At 46.0% G+C, this 25901-nt stretch overlaps 1 long non-coding RNA gene across 1 annotated transcript; it reads left to right on the plus strand.

The window, feature by feature from the left end:
- The first annotated feature begins 1379 nt into the window (after positions 1-1379).
- On the plus strand, positions 1380-23089 carry LOC109394775 (uncharacterized). The gene is made up of 2 exons (XR_002126510.1): positions 1380-1443; positions 23032-23089. It is a non-coding gene; the product is annotated as an uncharacterized LOC109394775 (long non-coding RNA).
- The last annotated feature ends 2812 nt before the right edge of the window (positions 23090-25901 follow it).

Below are 25901 nucleotides of genomic sequence, written 5' to 3' on the forward strand. Positions count from 1 at the left end.
GCTTGGGTTTAACTGTCTATTCTTTCTCTAGTTTTATAATGTGAAAGTTTAGCTTATTGATTTGAGACCAGTCTTCTTTCTCAGTATAAGCATTTAGTGCTATGCATTTCCCTGTATGCATTTCTTTAGGTGAATCCCACATATTGATATATTGCATTTTCCATTTCGTTCTTTGCAGATTTTATTTTCTTTTTATCATTAGTTTCAGGTGTACAAAACAGCATACTGATGAGACATTTACACCCCTCACAAAGTGATAACCCCAACAAGTCTACTAGCCATCTGACACCGAATGTAGCTCTTATAATACCATTGACTGTATTCCTTATGCTGTACTTTACATCCTGTGGCTATATATATTTTTTAGTTATAGTTGACACTCAGTATTATTTTATATTAGTTTCAGGTGTGCAGTGTAGTGGTTAGGCATTTATATAATTTATGAAGTGACCCCCCCATAAGTCTAGTACCCATCTGACACCCTAATCGTTATTACAATACTTTTGCCTATATTCTCCATACTGCACTTTACATCCCGTGACTCTTCTGTGATGACCAATTTGTCCTCCTTAACTCCCTTCACCTTTCTCACTCAGCCCCCCCCCCCAGCCCCCCTCCCATCTGGCAACCATCAGTTTGTTCTCTGTATCTATGAGTCTGTTTCTGTTTTGTTTGTTCGTTTACACTGTTCTCCAGATTCCATGTATAAGTGAGGTCATATGGTATGTTCTTTGTAGATTTTCATGTTCTGTTTTCCACAGACTTGCTTACACTTTAGACTGTTAGGGTCTATACGGACTTGAGACTGTGGTTTTGCCACTGTAGACGCTGTTGGCATTTACCACCCAGGCAGGTTTGTGTTAATGCACTCCTTCCCTCACGCCATAGCTGCGTATTGAGTGCTCAGTCTAGTTCGGGCCCTCTCCTAGACACTGCAGATACAGCGCTGAACAAAACAGTGAGAATTCCTGCCTTTTTGGAGCTTACGTCTTAGTGGGAGGTTAGATAATAAACGGGGACACAGTACAGTTTTAGGTGGTGATACACGAGAGGGAGAGACGTGCTGCGTTCCATCATTTCATGTAGTGAGAGTGTGTGTGAGACAGAGAGGCACGACGCTGAGGAGGCGTCATTTGAAGCGAGACCTGAAGGAAGTAAGGGGGCTGCCGGGTCCTTTGAAGAGCCTTCAAGGCAGAGAGAACGAGACATGAACAAAATAACAGTAAAGAGCGGAAGGGCGGGAGGCGTGGTCTTCGTTAGGGACGGCAGTTCTGAATTGGTCTGTCCCACCCCCAGCAGCTAATTCCCACCCAGTCTCGCCCACATGGGTCTCGGTCTATCTCGGGAGCTTGCTGCGAGCTGTTGAGCTGCATCCCTTCTGATTCTGACGCACGGAGGGTCCGGTTGGCATCGAGGCTTCTGAGTTTCAGCCGGGCACGCCAGGTGAGTCTGGTGCAGCGAGGACCACACGGGGCATTCTCCGGTTTCTCAACGCCACCGTGTCACTTGGAATTTCTAAAGGCAGCGTGACATGACCGCAGGGCTGAGGCAGCCATCCACGCAGCCAGCCAGAGAGGCCCCTAACGCTTGTCCATCTTCCCCACACAGAAGGTTCAGCCTCATTATTGCGGCAGCTATCACGGCACAGCCTCCTGGGAGGGAGGCGACGGACCCTGCCATCGTATTTTTTCACAATCTGGAAGCATTGGCCGTTTGAGTTGCAGGATGTTATTTGAAAGGAAAGAAATTTGTCTCTTGGAAGAGAAATAAAAACAAAAGCAAATAGACAAGTACAGATTGTAATTAGTTAGTAGCAAGATAATTAGTGGCAAAACCGCCTCTGGGCAGGAGCTGGGGCGAACCTCTCCGTCCCTGCGTTTGAGGCTGTGACCCCACTAACTGCTTCTTAGTCCTTGTATTCCAGGATCCTCATTGATATTGTGCTGCCAAGACCTCAGGGACCTGCCGTAGCCATTTCCCCACAACTTACAGGGAGACCGGAGCCCAGTTGCTGGGGAGATTAATTAACTTGTCAAACAATTAAGCAGACAGGCTGTAATCGAGGTTTCCATTTCATAATTGATTTATCACTTTGTAGCTTCTTGAGTCCCAGGGCTCAGAATGCAGGGACTGCCACGCAGGGAAAACCTTTCAGACGGTGGCGGGGGGCTGCGAGGAGGGCAGCAGGGGAGCACCACCGGTCCTGCACGCACCCAGCGGGCCAGCATGGCCCCTGACGGACCTTCCACATACATTGAGAATTTCATTTTCCTCTCCCAGCAGCCCTGGCCAGGTAGTTCCTGCCGTGTCCCCAGGGCCTCGCCCTGTCTTATATTGTTTGGACAGGCAGACTCCAGGGAACAGCCACGGGGCCACCTACAATGTCAGCGCTTCTCATCTGCGATGAAAGTGCCTGGAGAAATGTCACACATTATTAATTCATGCTGTGACTGGGACTCAGACCTGCCTTCATGGTGTTCAGCGAGACCTCACAGGTCCTTTCGGGGATGCGGCACCCCGATAGCAGAGCCTGGGGTGTGCGGCACTGAGCTGGCTGTCCCAGCTTCTGCAGGCAGCAGCATCACTGGGGGCACAGCAGGCAAAGGTGCGTCCCTGTCCCCACCCCAGAGGTGCCGCCTCCGAAGGCGGTCTCGGGTGGGGCTTTAGAATCTGCCCATTGGATTAACCCTCCAAAGATTTAGTGTTTAGATCAGAGTAGAGTGATTTGGGGCCCTGGCCACCAGGTGTCCTGTCGAGAGGCACTCTATGTCTCCTGGCCCTTTACCAAGCAGGTGGGTACCAGCCTGGGGGTCCTGGGGGCCTGGTGCTCTCTGGATTGGTCCCTGTAGGGATGCGTCAGTGACCCGGACCAAAAGGCAGGAGTGTTTGCTGTAAATGGAAAAGAAAGAAAGGCGGAAGCAAACGTTTCTTCTGCTTTTTTGGGTTTTCTCCTTCTTGGTACTTGTGGATGGGTTCACTGTGTGTGTGTGTGTGTGTGTGTGTGTGTGTGTGTGTGTGTGTGTGTATGTGCGCGCGCGCGCGCACGCATTCTTGTTTCATTATTTCCCTACATCTCCTAAGTTATATTTTCGAACAAGGCGTTGTGTCACTACTCTTTTCACCCCGCTCTGCCCTCATTGTCAGCTCTCTCCCCTCCTTCACTTCCAGCGACATCCCTAGACTCCCCAAAGCAAATGGGCACTGTCATCAGCTCTCTGAAGTCCTAAAGTGTCATCACCCTAGGGCCTCAGGCCTCGATAATAAGCTTCAAAGAATGGCCCTCATTTAGGGACTCACCCCGACTGTAGGCTGTTTCCCACCAGGAGGTTCAAACGTGTGCACAGTTTGCAAGAATCTCTTTACATGCCACATAACCAGCATAACTTTTATGAATTTGCTTCAAAGCAAATGGCTTTTTAATAAAGCATTATAGATATTCTAGAAGCCTCTTCTCCTCCCCACATTCTCCTCTCCCCTCCCCTGCAGCCACCATTATCCTCAGCTGACGTCTCCGCCATTTTTTAATGTCTACCTTCTGTGTGCGTGTGTCCATAAGCGACACATCCTATTGTTTTTAAAATTTCTGATTTATGCCATTGACATTCTTTACCTGTCATTCAGAGTGTTAACAGTTATTCCTCAACTTGCTTTCGCCACTAAACATTGTATTTTCAGGATGTATCTTCTTTTTGCCTTTTGTAGGCCAAGCCCAATCCTTTTATCTGCTGTAAAATATTCCTTCATTTGTGTGTGATTTTGTCCTCTGTGTCATGGCCATTGCTTTCCCATTCGATGCAATACTCTAGTGACCATGACTTTTCATGTCTTCCGTGTCACACAAGCAAGGGCTTCTTTTGGGTAAATACCTAGGAATTGCTGTATTGTAGACTATGCATGTTTTGGATTACATTTGAGCAGACATTGCCACATTTCCCTACTGAGTACTTGTTCTAATATACAGAGGGTGCCAAAAAAATGTATACACATTTATAAGAAAGGAAAAAACTGTATTAAAATTGTAATGCTCAATATATACCCATAACAGAAGACGAATACAAGTCATGTGTAGACATTTTTTTGGCACCCCCCAGTGTAAGGATGTGAGAGTTACCTTGTCCCATGTCGCCACCCAAACATTCGATGGTCAAACTATATAAATTTCCACCAAGTACAGTTTTAGTTTCCTACACAGCCAGAGCTGAGAGTGAATCATAAATTATTCCTTTCACAAAATTTTCAGAAGAGGACCTAGGCTTAAATGGATAACCCACAAAATGAAGGAGTGAGAAAGAGTTTAAACTTAGGAAACGCAGGTCCCCAACAATGTGTTCTAAAAACACAGTAAAGCCTCATGTATTGAGCTCTCCGTAAAAAGTGCACACATCAGTACAACAGCAAAGAAAAAAAAATTACATAGAGTCTATTTTTAATTGCAACAGTTTGAACTGAAGGCAGATGAATATAAATTACAGCTTGCTGGGTCTCAGCTCTCCCAAACCCTTTGATTTTGCTGTATGTGAGGCATCCACACAAGTGTAGCATTAAAGCAGGGTCAGCCGTACACGGCTCCTTTCTTTTATGGACGCTGCTGAAATTGTACGCGCCCGGCCGCACTGCCCGTCACTTCGCTTGCACCTTGCAGTGGCCGAGCCTGTGTCCCATGACTCCCTCCCACACACAATTTTCCTCTCACTGAGCATGCAGCGATCAACTGGAGGCCAGCCTTCACTTGGATTATTATGCTGTCTGCACTTGAGAAGCCTCTATTAATGAGGACTTGTAGAAACTGAATAATTGATGTCTGCGTGTTTCCGAGCTTAATTATCAGCCACACGGATACCCGTCACTTTGTATTTGGAGGCCTAGCCTTGGTGGCCGCAGCTCTGAGGTCATACAGCCAGACTCGTTGCAGGGAGGTTTAGAGTGTAGGGTTCACCCAGTCGCCTTGTCCCCTGAAGTTAGCTCATAGAGCCCAGATGCGTATCTGGATAAGATTCAGGTAGTTATTGACCATCTTTTATAAGGAAGCACTGGGTTACAACTCATCGTATGCGCAGCTGATGACATGACGTCTCCTGGCATTCACAGAGCACACGCAAATAACCCTAACATCCGCCAGATCGGTACTGTGTTTCCCTGAAAATAAGACCAGGTCTTATATTAATTTTTGCTCCAACAGTCTACATTTATTCGTTTATTCATGTACAAAAATCTACATTTATTCAAACAGTCATGCCTGGCTGACGATCTTAACTGGGGCTTGTGTTTGGGGTAGGGCTTATATTACGAGCATCCTGAAAAGTCATGCTAGGGCTTATTTTCCAGTTAGGTCTTATTTCCGGGAAACATGGTAGGAATGAGATGTGAACCAGGAGACTGGAACAGAGTAGCCCCCCTGAAACTGGCATTCGTTCTCTGACAAGGAGAATTTGAATTGAAAGCCTGTATGCAGAGCACTCCGTGAATGTGTCAACGTGATATATCCACAGAGAGATGAGGTTGAAATGTAGACGCTCAGGGCCCACCCCTCAGAACCCCTGACTTAGAATCGCTAACGGACCTGACAGTCTGCATTCTGAGCCAGTGTCCCTGGATCTGTGATTCTCCAGCTTTTCGTGCATGAGAATCCTGCGGAGGTGGCTGGGCCCCAGCAGATTCTGATTTTGGGGTCTGGGGTGGGGCCGGAAAATTGGCATTTCTTCTTTTTCCTCTTCCTCTTCCTCTTCCTCCGCCTTCATCCTTTCTCCCTTCTTCTTTCTTCTTTTTTTTTTATTATAAATTTTATTGGGGAACAGCCATGGTCATTGGTTACACATTGCTTTCATGCTGTTGGGTTGTTGGAAAAGTCATGACGCATTTTTGCAATGAAAAACAGAAAAAATACGTCATGACTTTTCCGACAGCCAAATGCAATGGCACAGCTGACTCCTTTAGGGAGGGCGCAGCTCACAGTGACCCATGCGGGGATCGAAACCGCAACCCTAGTGTTATCAGCACCACGCTCTAACCAACTGAGCTAACCGGTCACCCCCAAGAGAATCTGCTTTTATATGCAAGTTCCCAGGGGATGCTGACCTAGAGCTTCTGCTCTGAGAACCAGTGCCCTGAGAGGTTCTTAGGAACACTGACATTTGCAAAACACTACCTACGTAATTATTCGCTCTTGATTATGTCACCCAAAGATGAAGGTATGGGGGGGGAAAATAGCAAAGAGGAAAGAAACGAGTAGGGGTGCAACCAGTTTGCAAATCATTCAGAATTCGCACCGTCCTTGAATTTTACTGAGGAAAGAATTTTACTCGCTTGGTCTCTAGAATCGTTACAGTCTAATGGGGGACTTCATACATACAGTAACAACCTGTAAGTGACAGAGGCTTAGAAACACGCCAGGGGCCTGCTCCGTATGCCTCATATTGGGGAGTAATTCCACAGGAAAACCTTGTGATGTTGTCACAGGGTTTGTACAGGACATCTCGTGGACCGTGGATCCCCTGTACATGGAGTTCCACATGCGAGACTTGTCACCGGGAGGTTCCGTCTTGACCCTCTTCTAGCTCTGGAGATAAGATCTGGCTCTGAGCATCCACACTGTGGACCGAGGGACCCGGGATGGCATTACTCACAGGCATGCATTTTGAAGCCCTAGCACATGAGGGCTGGAGGGACTCACAGAGATGATGAGCTTGTCCTGTACTTTATGGATTGATACAGAAATAGACAGGGAAAGCAGCTTGTCCACGTGTATGGGAGACTTTATAATCCCTAGACACTTGGGAAAGGGAGGCACAAGGCTGGGCACGAAAATGAAGACAAGCCCGGGAAGGTACAGGATGACAAGTCAAGGGGGGCAGTCCCCAGGCCGGGTGGTGGGAATGGGCTGTGCGATGTGGACAGAGAGGGACGAAGGGAGATGAGAAGCCAGGCAGGCAAAGAAATGAGGAGCAGTGCTGTTCTCAGCATGCAGTCGTTTCACGGAATTTAAATGAAACAAAGACCTTAGACTTGGAAGGGAGGTTGCAGATGACCTCCTGCAGAGGGGATTATTTCTCTGACCTTGAACCAGGAGCTGGAGATATTACAGATGCAGACCCCCTTGCCTCCATGCACCCCAAGCCCACATGTTCACGCTCATCGCTTGATTCTTACGCACAGAAGTTGCGCCCACTGCTGTAGCTCATTCAGTCAAGACTCCCATTTTTTTCCCCCACCTTGCTTGATCCCCCAAAATGCATCTCCTTTGAGGGAGACTGGTCTCCCAGTTTTTACTTTGCATGCCTCCAGGGGCAGGGGGCTGATTCTCAAGGGTGGGCTCATTCTGCTCTCACAGATGCTGCCCTGGGTGAAATGGTCCTCCTCTCACGGAAGAGCAGCGTGGCACAGGGGTCACGGGTGGCAGTGCCACTCTGGAAGAAAGCTGCATGGGTGCCTGAGAGCCCCTGGGTTCCTGCCTTAACCTCTCTCGTGGTTTCTTTATCAATTTGCGATAATAATAGCTCACACCTCACAGTGCTGCTTTGGAGAGTTTTACTTAGTTAATACGTGTACAGCGCTTAGAATGGCGGCTGGCCCGTAGGAGCAGCCAGGCTGCCTGGGCTCAGAAAGGCCTGTGTTGGCTTCATGCTCTGCTGAAGAATTTTTGAACAAGGGGGCCCCACACTTCCCTTTTACACTGGGCCCTGCAAACCCCGTAGCCAGTCCTGGGGAGAGCCCAGTGTGTGTTAACACTTACAAGTTGGCTTAGCTGTTGTAACATTTTGAAAAGTTTAAATCATTACCATCTTTTTTGTGTGTTTTGTTTGAATCTTGGCTTCAGGACCATGTGTCACATTCGTAGAAGTCATGGGTCTTGCGTCCTCTCCAAAAGCTCAGGCTGATACTTCCCACGGCAGGAGGGTCTCTTGTCAGTCCCACCCTCGAATGGGGGCTTCCGTAGCGTTGGCACGCTCTGTCACTGGTGTTGTTTCTCCCTGTCCCCAGGGTGGCTGTTGAACCCGGCCGACCTCTGCCGTCTTCGCAGCCCCTGCAGAGACCGCTGCTTAGTCTGGGGCACTCCCCATCTCACTTCCTTTCCAGATGTAATCCCATGTTGAGACATTGATTTCAGAGCACAGGAATGTGCCCAGGGGACCGTGTCCCTACTAATGGCGACAGCGGGCACCAGCTGCCCGCACAGCTCTCCTCATTCACATGTTGTCAGCACCTTGCCCTGAACGCAGGTCACCAGCCTAGACTTCCTTCCTCGGCAAAGTCGTTTTGGTTTTGGAGTCCCGTTTCCACTCTCTGCACCGTCCGCTCCCAGATGTATATCTTTGCTTCGGCCATAGGAGCCAGTGTGGGAAAACGGAGCCTCGCCTCCCAGAAGCTGTTTATGAAAATTAATGAATCCACCTTCGTCCCAGGGACCAGCGGCACCCAACACGGTCCCTAATCAGAGGGAGACCTGATGGGGGGATGCACGTTTTTTTATTATATTATAACCCTGACGCCAAGACAAAGCTGCCCTCCGTTTGTTTAACCAGTACGGCCCTGGGTTAAAACCCTGCAGGGCAAAAAAGTCTTCAAATTCAGCCCAAACCTTCTCCCCACAACTCTCCCCCATGGGTTCTGCCCTGACCTCTGGCTGAATTCTTCCTCAACTTGAATCTCTTTCAAGAACTTCAAGGCAGTGTGTGTGCGGGACACTCCCCGTCCGCCAAGATGACCGAACGGCAAATTGGCAGAACAGGCCGATGCCCAGAGGGGTGTCTCCAGCTGTGCTGTGCGTTGGACGCAGTTCTCAGAGAAATCAAAGTCAGACCATGCAACCGTCATTCCGGACCTTCAGCCCTCTCCTCGTGCTGAGCTCCAAACACCCCATTCCTCTCCAGGAAACTCTCTTTGCTCTCCCTGGGGTGGCTTCTTGCAACTTATTGTGACTTCTCGGCCTTTCTCTGAGCAGCTTACAGAGACCCCATCTGGGTGACATGTGCCCTTACAGAAGTGCTAGGCGCCTCTTAGGTGGCGGAGGAGTTCAGGGACAGAGCGTGCTTGCTTTTCATTTATTTGTAATTGTAAACAGCTTGGCGAGAGCGTGCCACGGAGCCCGATTCCAGCCCTCTAGGGGGAGCCAGGCTGGGCCCGGGCCTTTCCCAGCCTTCAGATTCCCGCTGTGAATTCCAGCTTGTGTTTATGGGGAAAGCAGGCAGAGCCTGGAGGGCACAGCAGAGCCCAAAGGCAGAGCTGAGATGCTTTCTTCTCAAGTCTCAGCTGGTAGCAGCCAGTCCGTGGAATTTACTTAAAAATAAATAAAAGCCACACACTTTTCTTCTCCTGTCGATGAGATGCAGTGATGTCCCCGCGTCCTGCCGTGCCCTGCGGCAGTGTGGCTGGCTTCTGCGCCCCTGTGAGTGCCTTCCTCTGTGACGGGGACACATGCCGCCCTGTGCAGGGTGCTTGCCAGTTCCATCTCCTGTGCAGTTGCACCATCGCGCGAGGCCGCTCTGCTCCGCCTGCTCAGAGCGTGGGGACCCCCCAGGGTCCCGAGCTCCTGCCCAGCTCAGTCTGGCTGCTGGACTGCAGACAGGACCCCTCATGCTTACTCAAGAGGCGCCACAAATGAACCTGGAGGAAAAGTGGGCTGCAGGAAGGGGTTCGCGCTGCTTGCCGTCTTGCTAACGAGGAGGCTTACCCTCAAGGGCTGCCCCATCTGAAAGGACGCTAAGAGCCGTGCTGCCTCCATAAACCCCTGTTGGAGAAAGAGCAGGAGGAGAGCGAGCGAGCCAAGGAGAGACTGAGGCCAGAGTGCTCCCTTGGCACTGGATGCGTCGAGCCTTGGAGAGCTGGAAAGTGAACGGGGCCTCGCTCTCCTCCTCGGATCAGACGGGTCACTTTTCCTTTATTGTCTTCCATCGGTGAGCTCGCTAGGGCCGCAGTGCCTAGGACTCCCTTTAGGAGGTGATCCTGGAACATACCTAATAGCATCCTTTCCGCGTGACCATGTCTCCTAGCCTATCAGGTGCAGCCTGAGGGCCCACGCAGGTCACAGGCCTACAGACACAGTAGGCTTCTGGCCCCATCTGGACCACATCGGAACCGACCCCGTGCCAGCCCTCACCCATGTGCAGCATCCCCCGTCAGGCCTTGGTATCTTCACCTTCGCCTTGTGCACAGTTCTAACAGCCTGTCATTTCCACGAGGTTCCATGTCTTGTTGTGGTCAGCCAGGCATCTGCCCCAGCCCTCCGTCTAAGTCACCTCCCTCAGACAGCTTGGTGTGGATAGCCTCTCAAGTTCGTCCCAACGTCAGGCATTAGCCAGACCCCTTGTGACTTCCTTATCCCATTCCACGCGCTCACTGACTTCCAGTGGGAGCTCAGGATTTCCAGCCTCTTTCCCTCCACGTGACTGGGAGGAAAACTACGGGTTAAAGAGAAAACCGAGTCCTCGGCACACAAGCAGGCCCCAAGCATGAGGTCTGCGGCCTTTAGTTAGAGGAATAAGTAACAGGGGACAGTGTCTCCCACACAGCTGATGTGCTGGAGGAGGCCTGCTCTTGGGGGAGGCCATGCTGGGGAGGCGGGATCTGGTAGAAAGGAAGCTCTCGGGGGTGGTGAGGCTGCCGTCAGAGACCTTTCCCCCTTTCTTCCTCATGTCCTCCTTTCGCCTTTGAGAGGTCATGCCCAGCGGGATTTTGGAGAAGGGCGCCTGGAAACCGGCTCCGCAAGGCTTTTTCTAGTGCAGGACTCAAGCGGAACGTGCAGGGGTCTTTTAAGGGTTCCCGCTGGACTAGCTCAGCTCACCGCAGGTAGAGAATTGTTGCAAAAGTTGGAGCTGGTAACAAAAAGTGCTTTCAGCTCAGTGCTACCTGTGTCACAAGAGGAGGCAGTGTGACCGTTGCACATGTCCTTTGGGAACCCACCATGACCTGTAAGCTGGCTGCAAAGGGCCGTAATTGTTTTAAATAGAAAAGCTATTGAGTTGTAATTGGGATTCATTGAAACTCACCAAAATATTGAATAAAACATTAGATATTTTATGTTTTATAAAATATGACCTGTAAGCTGGCGGCAGTCTTCCTGGGTTCTTGATGGCTCCTGTGCCCTGGGCTATGCTTTGCGATCTCCCTGCGTTACTTCTTCGATGACTTGGGGACTGCTATTACTCCCATTTGAGAGATGGTGAAAATGCGGTGGACAGCGGTTAAGTGCCATCCAAGCTTATTCAGCCTGTCTCACTGTCATATCTGGGACACGCATGGAGGCAGGACTTGAACCCGGCTCTGTCTGACCCCTGAGCTCCAGCTGTCACCCATAGCACTGTGCTGTACACTTACCTTTGGTTCATTCAACGGCTGGTGGTTACCCGTCTATCGGGCAGGCGCTGGACGATGTCCTAAGGACTCTGAGATGGAATGCCATCCAGCCTCTCTATCTAACGAGGGGACATAAAGCGTGCTTCCTTGTGTGTTCCACTGTCCTCCCCATGTGTCAGACACAGGTACCCTTTCTCGTCTTGGCCACCCGAGCCTCCCACCCTTATACCTCGGGCCGTCACTTTGGTGTCATAAGCAGGGAGGCTACAAGAGGAGCATGTGTGTGGGTGCAGGGTGAGGAGAGGAAGGACGGATTGTGCCTGGAAGTCAGAATCTGTGGAACAAACAGCAGACACAGTGAAGGTGACAGCTGGAAGATAGCGGCTAATAGCCCCTGCCCAGGCTGTGCTCAGAAGGCGTGCTGTGCAACGTCATACTGTCTTGTGGAAACACTGCTCGGAGCCCCCCAAAGCCATGGCAGGACACCCCGCCCGGCGTGCTTGCTTGTTGCCTATCCAAAGCCCACTCTTTTGGAAACAGTCTGTATTTAGGAGATGCCATGCAGAGACCACCAGTTGGAGCCTGGTATCTACTCGGCCACGACTCTCACTCCTAAACGCCTGGCAGAAATGAATGCCAGAGACTGGGGTTTAGGTGAGGCTCCCAGCAAGCAGCCCGTGGGTCGCACTGCTATGGCTCCTAAAGATAATTATAAAGTTAACACCGGTTAAAATATCTAATGTTTTATTCAATATTTTGGTGAGTTTCAATGAATCCCAATTACAATTCAACAGCTTTTCTATTTAAAACAATTACGGCCCTTTGCAGTGAGCTTTGCAGCAAATAAATGGTCTGCCAGAGCCTCCTGTCCCCTCCTTCACTCCTCTGCCTGTGGTTTGCAGCTCACTGGCCTTAGCTTGGTTTAACCTTTTTTCCCACCCCAATGTTAGCAACCAGACTCGCTTACATACTGGGGGAAGAAAAACGTAGCGTCAGTCATCCATGAGACAATTATACTCATTAAAAATCACTGGCATCCAATGACTAGAGGCAGGACTTGGACTCGGTTTAAAATATATCGAACACCAATTTTCAGCCAAGTGAGAAGCACATCATTGGGACTTGACAACTGTGTCAGGAGAGGAGACACTTTTACTTCCGTGATGGCATTACGGAGCCACGCCTCCTTGTCATTATCTTGTGTTTATTGTGTAGTTTCCTTCCATGCTAAGAGTTAAGAGCAAGGGAAGTTGCGAGGAATAAGGATTACCCTCACTCAGAGCCGTAATTAGAAAAAGGAGTCAGTGCCTACGGAAATGTGTGGCTGTCGTTAAAAAGAAACACATAAGCTGTAAGAAACAAGGCCAGTCGGGTGTTTGACAGGGCTGTGTGGCTGTATTCCATCACACGTTTTTATTGAATCCTGCTCTTACCCTGGGAACTCAGAGATGATTGAGTTCACACTTGGCCTCAAGGAACTTGCCTGCAAATTATGGCTTGTGGCTTCATGATGTCACCACATCAACTATTTGGTTAACAATTGACTAAATAGGGGCGTTATTTATAAAACCCTAGAATAACAGCTGGAGACAATTGTTAGTATCCATATGGGTCATCTCTGGTAAAACATAGCATCTTTGATACTTTGTATATCACCTGTTACATTAGTTACAACAGAATTGGAGCACAAAGTTCAAGGAAATGAACTCTATAGACGGGCTTCTTTGGGTAGTATGGACAATTTAACAATATGAATTCTTCTGATCCATGAATGTAGGCTATCTTTCCATTTATGTGTGTCTTCAATATCTTTCATAAGTGTCTTCTAGTTTTCAGTGTACAGATTTTTCACCTGGTTAGGTTTGTTTCTAAATATTTTATTGGTTTTGATGACATTGTGAATAAGATTGTTTTCTTAACTTCTTTTTCAGATATTTCGTTGTTAGTGTATAGAAATGCAACTATTTTTTATGTTGCTCTTGAATACTGCAACTTTACTGAATTTGCTTATTAGTTCTAGCAGTTCTTTGGTGAAATTTTTAGGGTTTTCTATACATAGCTTCATGTCATCTGCAAATAAAGACAATTTTAATTTTTCTTTTCTGATTTGGATGCGTTTTACTTTTCTTGCCTAATTGTTCTGGCTAGGGCTTCCCGTACTGTGCCGAATAGGAGAGGTGAGAGTGGGCCCCCTTCTCTTGTTCCTAATTTTTGAGGAAAAGCTTTCAGTTTTCTACTGTTGAGTGTGATGTTAGATGTGGGTTTTTCATACATAGCCTTTATTATAATCTTTTGAGCTTTTTTCCTTCTGTGCTAAATTTTGAGCATACAATTGAGTTTTTTCAAATACTTTTTCTGCATCTGTTGAGATCATATGATTTTTATCCTTCATTCTATATTGATTTCTATATATTGAACAATCCTTGCATCCCAGGGGTAAATCCCACTTGATCATAATGCGTGGCCCTTTTAATGTGCAGTTGAATTTGGTTTGCTAGAATTCTGTTGAGAATTTTTGTATCTGTATTCATCAAGGATATTGGCCTACAGTTTTCTCTTCTTGTAGTGTCTTTACTTGGCTTTGGTATAATGCTGGCCTCATAAAATGAATTTGGGAGTGTTTCCTCCTCTTTATTATTATTAATTTTGGGGGGAAGAATTTGAGAAGAATTGGCATTAACTCTCCTTTAAAGGTCTGGTACAATTTACCCATGAAACCATCTCATTCTGAGCTTTTCTTTGTTTGGAGTTGTTGATTACCGCCACAATCTTCTTAACCATTACTGGTCTGTTCAGATTTTTCTATTTCTTCATGATTCAGTGTTGGTAGGGTGTATGTTTCTAGGAGTTTATTTCTTCTAGGCTATCCAATTTATTGGTATATACTTGTTTATAATAGTCTCTTGTGATCTTTTGTATTTCTGTGGTGCCAGTTGTAATATCTCCTCTTTAACTTATAACTTTGTTTTTTGTCTTCTTTCTTTTTTCATAGTTAGTCTAGATAAAGTTTTGTGAGTTTTGTTTGTCTTTTCAGAAAAACGTAGCTCTTATTTTCATTGATTTTATTTTCCCTACGTCTTTTTAGTTTCTATTTACTTTCGGTGTTGGGTTTTTATGTTCACAGCTGACATTATGAAACACTGTGGGGCATATTTTTTTTGTTTGTTTTTAAGATTTTATTGGGGAATTGGGGGAGGAGAACTGTGCTGTTGAATTGGGGAAGGGGAATAGCGAAGTTGTCCTTCGATCTTAGCTGTGGAGGGTGCAGTTGGCTCAGCTCCAAGTACAGTCGGCATCCAGCCGCCCATTTGCAGCTTAGGGAAGCTCAGGGCAGCTCAACTCAAGGTGCTGTGTTCAATCTTAGTTGTGGGTGGGCGTAGCCCACCATCGCATGCTGGGGTCAAACCGGAAACCTTGTTATTAGGAGCATGTGCTCTCACCAGCTGAGCCATCCTGCCACCTGTTGGCTTCTCAGAGGCAGCTCAGCTCGGACGCAGCTCACTGGCCCATGTGGGACTTGAACCGGCGACCCTGTTGCTCAGAGCTTACGCTCTTAACCAACTGAGCTACTCGGCCGGCCCCTGTGGGGCATATTTTACTGTGGATGTGTTCCTTACCAACTCTCAGTTCAGTAGGGTGAATTGTAGATTTTAAGTGCTATGAATTTATTTGGCTTACCTTAGAATGGAAATAAAAAAGTGAAGAATGTTCTTTCATTTATGCATTCATTTAAAAAATATTTATAAAAGCGAATAGAAAGTCTTGTTGGTAGATTAGCAGTAGTGGGTGAGCCAGGTGGAGAACTCGTGAATGAAACCTTTATTTCTGAATCGAACAATGAGATGGGGAAGACTTGGAGAGAAATACATCTGAGTGAAAAAATATTATCACAAATGTTCTGATGTATTCATATTAATCTTGGGGTACTTATTCAACATCTATGCAGATGCCAAATGTGAAATTCGGAATATGAAATATAAATCTTAGAGCTCAGTAGGAGAATTTATACCTGGAGATATAAATTTGGAAAAATCACAGGTGTTAGTCATGGGATGGGAGAAGCTCATCTTGGAAAAGAGTATGTATAGGGGACAGCTGACAGCTTTGGACAAAGCCTGAGGACACTGTGTCATTAAGGGCTTGATCCAATGATACATGGTCAGCAAAGTAACCAGTGAGGAAGGAGGTAAACGAGGAGATGTGTGCCGTTTCGGAAATCAAGAGAAGTGGGCATTTCAAAGTAAGGGAGTAGCCTACTTGCCAAATGCTACAGAATAGTCCAGAAAAGGAAGATCTGAGACGTGACCTTTGAATTTTATAATATGGGGGTGCTTCGTTGCAGTGAGGTGCTTGTGAGAAAGAAGTGAAGTGGGGTACAAGGCAGTGGGGTGATGGCTAGTGAATCCTTTCTGTGAATGGACAGAAGAAACACGGGCTGTAGGTATGTAGGAACTAAAGTCCGGAGTTTTTTGTTTTGTTTTGTGGTGTTTTAAGGTAGGAGGTAGTAGAACGTGTTTGCTTATGAGAGACCCCAATACAGATGAAGACATTGATGCTGCCGAAGGTAGTATCCAGTTGCACTAGCAAATTTTATGTATAGTTATGTACCTCCAATACAGGAAAGAATGAATGTATAGTTAAGATCTAGAACCCAAGTGAAGAATTCAGGATACTAGCTGGCTGTACAAACCATGAATTCATGGGATCGTAGACTGTTTGAGCTGACAAGGGCGTTAGAGGTCATCTAGTGCAGTCGTTCATTTGCTGGCTCATTCCTTCAGGTAAGAGATTTCAAAACTCTTCTATGCAGCAGGCATGATTGAAACATGTGCTCTTCATACATAAGGATATCCTCCTTTTTATAAATAAGAAAAAGACTCAGAGGGTGGAGTATCTTGCATGCAGTCATAACATTTTTTCCGCTCGCGCTGGAAAGAAAATCCATGACTTCTGTCAATACATTGCTCTTTAAGACTTAATTCTTACAGCAGTTTTAGGTTCGCAGCAGAATTGAGCGGAAGGTCCAGCGAGTTCCCACGTACCCCCTCACCCACACATGCACAGCCTCCCCCATTACCTGCATCCTCCATCGCAGTGGTGCATTTGTTGTATTATACTTGGTGAACCTGCATGGATGGGCCATGATCACCTTGTCTGTATTTACAGAGGGTTCGTTCTTGGTGGTGTGCATACATTCTGTGGGTTTGGACTAATGCGTCATGACACGTATCCCTCATTACAGTATAATACAAAGCATTTTCACCGTTCTAAAAATTTTCTGTGCTCCCCCTATTGGTCCCTTTCCCCACCCTAACCCCAGGCAACCGCTGTTACAGGGTCTCCATAGTGTTGCCTTTCCCAGAATGCCTCGTGCTTGGACTCACAGCGCCTTTTCAGACGGCCTTCTTTCACTTAGTCACGTGCAGTTGAGATCTTCCTTGTCTCTTCATGGCCATTGTTCTTTGCAGTTCACCATCCAGCTGCTTATCTCCGAGCCTCAGTTCCTCAGTTATGACACTGGCGTGCAAGACAGTGAGAGCTGGTTGAGCTAGCCCTTTGTTGGGTTTCCAAAAATGAATAAGAGACCCATGAACACACATCGTCATGGGGGAGATGCATACATTAAAGAATTTTTGTGACTGTCGAATGAGAAATAGTAGGTGACATCCCCTACTTGAGAGGCAAGACAAAGGAAGTCAGGCTAAATGGTGGATATTCAGCAGTTCGTCTTGATTTTCCTAAAACCCAAGGAGAAAAATTAAAACCTTGTTATTACAGATATTTATAAAACAGGCAGAAATGGAATAACTTGAGAGGCCAAGCCCCTGAACAAAAGCAGCGGGTGAAAATGTTAAAAGATCATAGCATATCTGTGTTCAGGGTGCTTTTTTTATTGAAAATAGCTGTTACGTTTGAAGAGTCACAACTCAAGATTGTTGAGGTGCTTTCCTGAATCTTGGTTGTGTTGGGGAAGTAGACTACTCTCTACCTTGCCTTCAGCATTAGACCAATCAGATGTGTCCAGGTGACGGACACACCTATCAGCCAATGGAGTCTGACCACACCCTTGCAGAGGAGCTCGCGGCAATGCCCGAACCTCCACAGCCACTCCTTTGCTCTCAACCTTCGTGTTCTTCAGCCCACCCGCCCCTCGCTTCAAACGCTTGGCTGTCGGACCCTGAAATCAATTCTGCTCCATGCTTTACAAATTTGGCATTCACACCTCATTTCTTTAGCTTTCTGCTGAGGACTTGATAAGAGTAGCTCTCCTGAGCCCAGCTAACCCCCTGAATCATGAGAGATAATAATAAATGGTTGTTTCTAGCCACTCAGTTTTGGGAGTGGTTCTAATCTGGGGATGGTTTTGCTCCCCACCCCCACCCTCCCACCCCCTGGTGACATCTGCAAATATCTGGAGACGTTTTTGCCATTCACGAGGGATGGTGGGAGTGCTAGTGTTATCTAGTGGGTGGAGGCCAGGGATGCTGCCACAAGCCCTGTAATGCGCAGGACGGCCCCCACGACACACGGGATTATTGGTCCCACCGTGTCAGTAATGCTGAGGCCGAGAAACTGTAATTGGTAATGACAGTCACTTCCTTTTAAACTTAACTGTAATTAACTTTTTAAAAATCCATTTGTCAGATTTTTAATACCTCATACACAAAAAGCCTTAGCTTTTTGGTCACGGCCTTTAACTCACAGTCACTGAAAGTATGTGAGGCGCTTATTAAAATCCAGATTCCTGGGCCCTGCCTGTGCTTTAGTGACTGAGACTCACTAGAAGTCCAGCTCAGAACCTGCACCTGTAATAAGATTCTTGGATTGAACACTGACGTGTGAGGCCTCCCTCCCTGCAGCTTATCCTGAAAATCCTTGCCCCCGTTTTTTCTCCCTAAATGCTGAAATCCTGCATCCCCAGGAGACTTCCCTGACCTCGCCCCCCTCTGGCTGTAATAAAACGCTAACATAGTGCATGCTTCCTATTTCTTTCCTGATATTTAGTTACATTTCTTTTACGTCTGTTAGTCTGGTATGGCTGTAAACTTTTAAAGGTCAAACACCAAATGGCATGCTAGCTTCAGACAACCCGAAAGCTAAGGACAATGCTACCAAAAAAAGTGGTTGGAGATGGACTATATTGACTTCGCATTTTCATGCAAGTTTTATGAAACGGTGCTGGAATTTTATACTGGGCTTTTCCTAGAGACACATACATTTGACGAATTCCAAGCAGAAAGTGTCCTGCTGGTGTTCATCACACACAATCTCGCAAATGGTGGTGAGTCAGCAGAGCCCCACTTCATAGACTCAGCAGGAATAAATTAGAAAAGACAGCTGACCTCACAGACAGTGCAGGAGTGTGTGTTTCCCCCCACCTCTCAGACTTTGGCCTATTATCCAGCCAGCCTTTACACACACGCGCGCACACACACCACATGTGAGCTGCTGGTCCTTTGAGAAAGGTCCCATTCAGCAGCCAGCATTGTCCCCCAAAGAGGAAAATTGTGAGGAAGCCATGAAGGTGACAGGCTCCAGAATGGCTAGTCAATTAGGTGAGAGATTGGGGACAATGTGAGGGAAACGGTGGCAGCCAGAGTTGCAAAGAGGGGTGTGCAGCATGGTGTCAGATTGTTGTGTACACCAAGTAAAGACGGGCTGTGTAGTCCACCCAAGGTATTTTGTTTTTGTTTTTGTTTTTTTTAATTTTATTGGGGAACAGTGTGTTTTTCCAGGACCCATCATCTCCAAGTCAAGTAGTTATATTCAATCTAGTTGTGGAGGGCGCAGCTCAGTGTCCCATGTGGGGATCAAACCGGCAGCCTTGGTGTTATGAGCCTGCGCTCTAACCGAGTTAACCGGCTGCCCCACCATCAAAGGTTTTTAAAATGGGCCATCCGTGTGCAGGATGGTTTGGAGAGGGACAAAACGGTCAGTTGAGTACAAATTTAAGAAGCTCCTAGAGGGAGTAACATTAGCAGCCCCAACCCTCTTCTTTCTTAAAGCAGTGAGAACACCGGCAAAGATTGTCAGAATCAAACTTTTCAGAACTTCAAAAAGGAACCAAAGTCTTGGAGCAGTCGGGGCATCTTCCTTCAAGAAAAGTGGCTAAGGGGCCGGCCAAGTGGCGCGATGGTTAAGAACTGGCTTGGGACGCCAGAGGGCCCCGGTTTGGATCCCACATATGAGGGCCAGTGACACTGCCCTCCACAGCTAAGATGCTGAACAACAGCTCAACCTGGAGCTGGGCTGCTGTGAGTCGCCGGCAGTGGCGTAGGCTGTAGCCCCTGCTGCAGTGGGTTGCCATGGGCTACCGTGTGTAGCCAGCAGCCAGCGTGAGCGGCTGTCTAGAAGCCGGCGACTGATCTGCCTCCCCCGGGAAGAGCGCAATGATGGTGCCAAGTTGGGCCAGTGAAGCAAAGTCTTCCACAACTAGACTGAAGAACAAAAGGACAGCAACTTGTCTGTTCCCCTTCCCCCGATTCCCCAGCACTGTTCCCACCCCCCAATTCCCCAATAAAAATCTTAAAAAAAAAGAAAAGTGGCTAAGTGTCCACAAGAGGAACACATTTTTCAGTTCCCTTTGCCCCGTTGCCATCTCCAGCGTGGCCTTGACAATCAAAAGGCTGCAATAACAGCGCACACCTGGAGCTTGGCAGCCACTGGAGGGGACAAAACAGGGTTGGAGCTCCTTTAAAGCCAGTTCACTAGGACTGTCATTATTTAACTCGTTTGCCCACTTCTCAGGAAGACCCCCCACTCACAGCGCTGCTTTACTTGGCCTGACTCAGAACTTGCTCAGCGCAAACCAGCCCCATTTTCCCGGGACATTCATCAAAAATAATCAGAGTGGAACATTTACCATCGTGGTTACCTGAGGCAATGGGTAAAGACTGGGGCAAGCAGTAGGTTAATAAAAAGCTAAACAGGAAAGGCTGGGGAGTGAGATGTCCACAGAGGCTTGGAACCTCCCCGGCATGTTCTTGGGGATCTAGAAGGCCACACGCGTGTGCACGTGGGAAAAGTGCATTCCCCTGACATGCTTTTGTAGCGAGCATGGCAGTGTGTGATTTCTTCAGAAACTGCCAGCTACCAGATTGGGCACAAGTGATAATAATTAGAACCTGAGCAACTGGGACTTGGGGCAAAAGACAGCATTACAGCAGACGGCAGGTAGGAGGAAGAGGTTTCTGTCTTGGGAAAGATTGAGAAGCTTCATTCTAGCCTGTTGGGGAGGAGAAAGCTGAAATGTAGGTTAAAAAAGGGGGGCTAATGGTATTAAATCAGTGTATTCTGTTAGACTCCAGCATGACATTTTTACAAGCTCTTTCATTCAGTCTAAATTGGGGAGGGTCTTGGGAAATCCCAGTGTGGACTCATGGGGTGTTTCCCCTTATCCAGGTTAAAATAAGTCAGTGGTCTCCAGAGGAGAATTTAAGACACATAAGTCAGGAGGAAGCTTCCCCGCGCCCCCCCCCCCCAATTACAAGTCCAGGTATTCTAGAAATACTGGCGCTTTAAAGCTATTCCAATAAAAATATTAGTGGAGAGAATAAATAATTCCATTTGAAAAATGATAATGCCAAGGTAATAATGCTTGTCTAAGCCTTCTTGTCCTTAGGGATGGGGAAAGTGTTAAAGGGATTTTTTTTTTAACATTAGCGACATCACGGTTTATATTGGGAGGAAGAAGTTTGGAATCAACCCAAATTGCCCACAAAAGGGAACCAGCTAAGTAAACTGTCACAATTGATGGCTCCTTTAAACGTCTTAAAATGGTGATATGTGGTGGTTTCAATATAGGAACAGCTCTAAACCATGAAGCAGATTAGCAAAACACAAAATTATATGTCAACCGATTATAGCATGTGTTATATTTAAAAATACTATATGTATATGTATTAAAGGGAAAAAATAGGATACCGAGAGAAAGAACAAACGTATTTGCCAGATTCCTCATCAATTATATTTTCATATAACCCCATGAATGGTTCAGCGAGGTCGTTAATATTATCCCAGTTTTACAGATGAGAAATTAATATACAGAAAATAAATACAGTTCGTCCTGAGGTACCCACCTAACAAGGATGGAGACGCGATCCCAGCCCTGCCCTGTTAATGCCCAAATTCATTGAGCCACACAACTCAGTGGGATATAATTTAATAGTTTTCCTGTTTTTTTTTTCTTGAATTAGCAACTCTCTGAAGTCTGAATGTGGTGAGATAATATGAGGTGGTTCTTTTTTTTCCTACTCGCAGTCGTCATGTTGAGTCTGCCCTTCCCAGCTCGTAATGATGACAGATCCCATAGGCATCTATCACTTGCCATCATTAAAAAGTCCAGTCTCATCAAATGTCATCTAGTTCTAAACCTCAGCCTCATACGTTCGTTAAATGTTTATCTTCACCCCTTTCTCTGATCTCTGCCAGACTTCAGCCCAAGAGATTTGTGGCCCAAAAGAGAGGTCATGAGCCGCATGTGGGACATTTTCTCCATTATTTCCTCTTCTGGTTCCAGCTCCTGTGATCTGAGCTTGGGCGAAGGGAACATGAGAGAGAAAAGAAATGATCTTATGTCACTAACATCCCGTTGGTGATCCTATTTTGGGTCTTCTGGCTTCTTTGTCAAATACTGTAGGCATCTTTGAAGATTATCTAAAAATCTGATTAAAACGTGCTGTTATCTAGATGACCAGCAATTATAGTAACTAACTCATCATTTCATTGTCCAAGCAAGTTTGCATGTAGGTTTGTGATCACATTGGCACCAGGAACCCCCTAAGAATACTAGAGCAGAGATTAACTAAACTTATACCTACCAGGCTCATGACAAAGGAAAGCCAAAGGATTTAGGGGATGCTATGAGGATGGCTTTCCTATAGAAAAAATTAGGGGAACATGAGAGGTGATATGGCCCAAAGACATGGCAGGAAGGTTCAAAACAGCTTTCATGGTGGATCTCGGCACTATGTTTACATTGAAGATAGAAATGTAGTTTCAATAAAGTAACCCCATCCATCTCACTAAATCAGTATTGTTGATGTCAGTGTTATTGTTTTTTGTAGTGTTGTTTGGATTTAATTGCTGAATTTGATTAGGTTTTATAATTTTGGAGGTTCGGTAAACATCAGGTGCTTGTACATAATTTAGGTTTGCACATATTAATATTTAAGTAACATATTACAGCATAACAGAACATTTTATGTCAGTGCTGAGAAATCTTTTGAGTTTTTTTGAAAACAAAGGATGCGGAATATTATTCAGCTTTGAGAAGCTGGCTCAGCGTTGAATGTTTGTCATTTAGTCATTGAAACGGCTTCTTCAAAAATTACCCCCTCTACCATTTTCTCATGGATTTAATTCTCTTACAGTTCTTTTTGGGAACTTTATTGAGATTTTATAAAAGAAGCAGAGACAAATATGTGTTCAATGAAGTTTAACTGAAAATCCCTTGTACATCTTTAGTAGGCTTAATCTAAGGTTTTGTGTAATTTTTATTCTATTGAAAATGGGCCATTTTTTCTTTTCTAATAGCTCATTGAGAATTGGGCATATTCAACATTACTGATATTCCTGCATTGATGTTCTATTTTGTAATTTTTTAGAAGTATCGCTAATATTTTTTCTGTGAATTTTCTTGGAATTTTTTTTATGTGTATAATTTTATTGCCTGCAAATAATAACAGTGTTTTCTCTTTTTCCCTCTCAATATTTACCTTTTTTTTTTTTGTCGTTGTCTAGGAACTCCAGCGCATCACTGAATACTGATGGTGAAAAGAGATAGCCTTGCCTCATTCTGGTAGGTTGTGCATTTTCATTGTTTAACATGCCGTTAGTTACCTTTTGCTCTTTTTGATGCAGGTTCTTTTGTAAATTTAAGAACGTTTCATTCCAAGTCTAATTTGCTAAGAAATTTAGATGTGCATTTTTCAGTAATACATGAGAGTCTTAATGTCAGCAGGTCTTTTTTCTGCATTTATTGAAGTGACTGGTTTTCCTTCTTTGTGCTATCATTCATGTTGTGATTCTTATTTTTCTATTTCTTTGAATCCGTTTTTATAAAACAAAGATGTCGTTTTTTTCCAACGTTGGTGTCACTTCTCAGAGATCAGAGATGGTGTTTGTTTTCGGTATTTCCCACCGCAGCTAGCCAAGCGTCTTACACATAACCATTGCTCAGTAAAATTTTGCGGTGATTGTAATGGTACCGATCTCCTCTTCCTGAAAGCTTAAGCTCTCAGCACTCCAGTTTTTCATATGTAATATGCAGTGGATTCATCAATACTGGGCTTCTCTGTCCCCTGCATATTCTGACTTTCTAGCCAGTTTGCAAGAAAAACATGATATACATGTGAAGGATAAGTCTGGTTGGGAGATGCTTTTTATGCAAAGTTACCATGTTTCCCTGAAAATAAGACCAGGTCTTGTATTAATTTTTACTCCAACAATCTACATTTATTCATTTATTCATGTACAAAAATCTACATTTATTTAAACAGTAATGTCTGGCTGACAATCTTAACTGGGGCTTATGTTTGGGGTAGGGCTTATATAACAAGCATCCTTAAAAATCATGCTAGGGCCTATTTTCCAGTTAGGTCTTATTTTCAGGGAAACACGGTAAAAAGACATGGAGTGCCTGTTGGGAGGACCTGTGGCTCCACGTCCTTTATTTTTTTAACAGAGGGCGATGGATCTCTTCAGCGGGCATAAGCCACGGGGCTCCATGCTGCTGACATTGAGATGTGGTTACATGACTAGATGTGTTTACGTGTTGTCGGAGCGAAGGAGGTATTCTTTTCTCTGGGAGATAGGCACGGATAAAAATGGTTGGTTTTTCTTTGCTCCCTGCAAATGTCCCGAAGTTGCCAATGGTAAGACCAATCCAGCAAGCAGATATCACTCCTGGTTTCTAATGTATTTTGGGAGATAAGATGAATCTCAGCCTAGAGAGACATTATGAGCACGGAAAGCTGCAACACACAAAGCTGGAAACCTCAGCTAAAGAGTCTGGCGATGCAGACTCACCAGCGTCTCACAGTTACCACACTCTGACCTGTCGGTTGGTTTTGAAATGCACACCCTCTGCCCAGTGCGCATGAAGCCAATACTACGGCGGCACTGGCTTTTGAGAAAAGAAAAAGCTGTATTGAGAGTTTAACTGGCAAGGAGACAGGAGGCAGAGCACAAATCTGTCTCCCAGACGCAGGGTCCAAGCGGAGTGAGGTTTATGGGGTTAAAGCGAGCGTGTTGGTGTGGGAAGAGCTGACAGGGAAGGTTTCGATGGGGGTTTTGGAACTTGGCCATTTATGGTAAGATGTGGGAAGGGGCTTCAGCACCGGATCTTCCTGGACAGCGGACCCTTCGCTCCCTATCCTGGTCTTTTGGTTCTGTGAGAGGTAGAACTTCTGTTCTGGGTGTTACTGGAGGTCAGAATTCTCCCCTCTGCACATGCTTCGGCCGCCTGACTTGTGGTTTTGTTTTGTTTTCTCTGAGAAACACGCAGTGTCTTGTTAGAAACAGCATAAGGCCATTTTTGACGTGGTTCTGCGGTTACAAACCTTGACCCAGATCCTTAAGCTTTCTGATTTAATTCTTGAGATTGCCCAACCCAGCGACTCCAGATGTTTTTTGTTTCCTGTGGGCTTTGATGTCAGAGAGCTCTGAATTAGAATCACAGGCCCACTGGCTGCAGGTGTGTTACCTTGGGCAAATAAATTCCTGGATCTTTCCTCAGCTTAGTTCAGTGTTTTCATCCATAAGATGGGACAACACTGATTGTCAGCTATGTTATGAGGATTGTGAGATTCCGTATGTAAAGCTCTTAGCATTAGATCAATGCCCCGATAAATGGAAGTTTTTCTTTTCCTATTACCCTTTAAGATCTGAAGGAAATAAACACCTTCTGACCTATGGGCTCTTGATTGCTTCTTCATTCTGGTGAATTATCAAAATCATCATGGGAAATTCAAAACACAATAATATTGGGCTCAACCTTGATTTAGGGCAGGGGACGGCAAACCTTTGAGACGGAAGAGCCGCCAGAGGTCAGCAAACTGTGGCTTGCGAACTGTAGCTCGCAAGCTGCATAAAATTGAAAATGAAAATACAACTATCATAGTTTCATTTATAAAATTTTTAAATTTTTAAAGGGTATTATTCACATAACGGTGATTATGTAAAAATATATGTATGGCTCTCGAATAGTTTCTAAATTGTTGTGAGGGACAGGATTGGCTCTTCCAGGGGTCGGCACACTTTTGAGACGGAACGTACCTGAAGAGCCACACGTGGCTGGCGAGCCGCAGTTTGCCAACCCCTGATTTAGAGAACCTGAGGTGGAGCCTGGGAATACACTTTAAAAAGCCATCCCCCAGCTGCAAGAACCACTGTCTTAGGGAGCAGGGTCCATGTGCTACTTGTATTTTGGATCCTTAATCCCTAGAAAAGGGCCTGACACAAAGGAGGTGCCCAGTGAAAGCCTGTTCAGTGAATTCTAAACAAATCACCTCCATCACCCATGAGTGATTCCACTGTTATTCAGACCGACCATTCGGAAGATGGATTATTGGGCTAATTATGGCTGGTCCAATTAGAGAACAACATGATAA

This window comes from Hipposideros armiger, unplaced genomic scaffold, assembly GCF_001890085.2.
Source record: "Hipposideros armiger isolate ML-2016 unplaced genomic scaffold, ASM189008v1 scaffold_436, whole genome shotgun sequence".
In the NCBI taxonomy this organism is placed as follows: domain Eukaryota; kingdom Metazoa; phylum Chordata; class Mammalia; order Chiroptera; family Hipposideridae; genus Hipposideros; species Hipposideros armiger.